The sequence below is a fragment of the Rhinopithecus roxellana genome, chromosome 7 (assembly GCF_007565055.1).
Source record: "Rhinopithecus roxellana isolate Shanxi Qingling chromosome 7, ASM756505v1, whole genome shotgun sequence".
NCBI lineage: Eukaryota > Metazoa > Chordata > Mammalia > Primates > Cercopithecidae > Rhinopithecus > Rhinopithecus roxellana.
In genome coordinates this window covers 4,462,964-4,465,431 of record NC_044555.1, presented here as the reverse complement: position 1 = coordinate 4,465,431, position 2,468 = coordinate 4,462,964, and the positions used below count along the sequence as shown (strand labels likewise).

At 35.3% G+C, this 2,468-nt stretch overlaps 1 pseudogene; it reads right to left on the bottom strand.

Moving 5' to 3' along the window:
• Positions 1-433: 433 nt before the first annotated feature.
• Positions 434-556, bottom strand: LOC115898943 (annotated as a pseudogene).
• Positions 557-2,468: the final 1,912 nt, after the last annotated feature.

The window sequence follows — 2,468 nt, the reverse complement described above, 5'->3', positions numbered from 1 at the left end:
GGCTAGTTTTTTGTATTTTTTAGTAGAGACGGGGTTTCACCGTGTTAGCCAGGATGGTCTCGATCTCCTGACCTTGTGATCCTCCCGTCTCGGCCTCCCAAAGTGCTGGGATTACAGGCTTGAGCCACGGCGCCCGGCCCTAGGTCTGTTTTTATGGTGAACCACATTTATTGATTTGTGTGTGTTGAACCAATCTTGCATTCCAGGAGTGAAGGCTTCTTGACTGTGGTGAATTAACTTTTTGATGCGCCTCTGAATTGGGTTTGCCAGCATTTTGTTGGGGATTTTTGTGTCTGTGTTCATCAGAGATATTGGAATGCAGATTTATCTTTCCAATGTGTCTCTGCCATTTCTCTTTTTGAAATGCCATATTTCTTGTTTAATTTTTGCTTATATCCTGCTGCTGTACATTGTACAGATTAAATATATCATGCCAGTAGAAGCATAATAGCCTAGTGTATTGCTCAAATACTTTTATCTAAATTATAAAGAAACTATCCACACACATATTTATATTTTCCTACACTTGATCTTAGCCAAAAGGCCGAGAAGCGATATATTTTTCTAACAATTTTTTATTCTACTTCCACATCTGTCCTGAAGTAAAACAAGTATTTTGTCATACTCACAGATATTTATGTTCTCTACACTCAGTCATCTCACATTCAGTCTATTAATTGAGGCCCATGTAAGGGTCAAAATGTGAAATGATATTGATGATTTAAATGGACACATAATGATTGTACATATTTTGGGGGTACATAGTGACATTTTAATACATACAATGTTTAGTGATCAGATCAGGGTAATTTGCATATTCACGATTATTCCAAACCTTCATTATTTTTTGTGTTGGGAATGTTTACTGTCCTCTCTTTTAGCTATTTGAAAATGTACATTAATGTTTACTATAGTTATCCTACGGTGCTATGGAACACTAGAACTTACTGCTTTTTTCTAGCAGAAATTTTATTTCCTTTAACAATATTCTCTCTATTCCCCTCTTCTCCCTTCCCTTCCAAGCTTCTTCTACTCTACTTTTCCTTATATAAGATAAGCTTTTTTTTTAAAAAAAAATCCTGTATATGAGTGAAAGCATGCATTGTTTTACTTTCTGTTCCTGGCTTATTCACTTAATGTCAGTCAGTTCCATCTTATTGCTGCAAATGATGGGCTGGCATTCCTGTTATGCATAAATAGCATTCCATTGAGTACATATACCATATTTTCTTATCCACCTATCTGTTTTTGGACAGCTGGGTTTATTTCATATCTTGTCTATTGTGATTAGTGCTGCAGTAAACATGGAGGTGCAGATATCACTCTTATATACTGACTTCCTCTCCTGTGGATACATGCTTAGTAGTGGGATTGCTGGATCATATGGTAGTTCTATTTTAGTTTTCTGAGGAACCTCTGTACTGTTTTCCAAAGAGGCTATACTAGTTTGCATTCCCAACAACACTATGTAAGAGCTCCATTTTCTCTGCATTCTCGTCAGCATTTGTTGTTTTTGGTCTTTTTGACACTAGCTGTCCTAACTGGAGTGAGATTATATTTCATTGTGGTTTTGATCTGCATTTCCGTAATGACTAGCAATGTTAAATATCTTTTCCATATACTTGTTGGACATTTGTATGTCTTCATGTGAGGGAATATTGACTTCTAATTTTTATGTTTAAGTTATTAGGGATAGAGTGGATCATTTTTAAAGTGAAGCAATATAAACGCATTTGTGTGTTAAAAAGTCAAACTTATGGGTATGTTATAGATTGATTCATGTGATAAATAGAAAAACCAAAGCAGGGACATTTAATATTTGATTTTTTTTAAGCATTTAAGGCTATATAATGGTGGAAGACTCAACTAAAACAGCTACAGATGCTGTGGAAAAGAGGATGGTGTAGAAAAAGATTTGGAAGAGTTAGAGATGGTTGCAGTGTTGAATAATATGGTAATACTAGAAAGTCAGTTTAAAATTATTTCCAATTTTTTACTGTCTTTTTCTTTTTTGCACATTTTTGGTGTCTTTATTTCTGGCACTGACACAAATGTTTTCTCTTTTTTTAACTTTTAGTTTAGGTTCAACGGTACATGTGAAGGTTTGTTGTACAGATAAACTTGTGTCCTGGGGGTTTGTTGTACAGATATTTCATCACCCAGGTATGAAACTCAGTACCCAATAGTTATCTTTTACGCTCAACTCCCTCCTCCCACCCTCCACCCTCAACTAGAACCCAGTGTCTATTGTACTCTTGTTTGTGTTTATGAGTTCTCATCATTTAGCTTCCACTTATAAATGAAAACTTGTGATATTTGGTTTTCTGTTCCTACCCTATTTTACTAAAGACAATAGCCTCCAGCTCCATTTATATTCCCACAAAAGACATGATCTACTTCTTTTCATGGCTGCATAATATTCCATGGTGTATATGTACCACATTTTCTTTATCCAGTCTATTATTGAT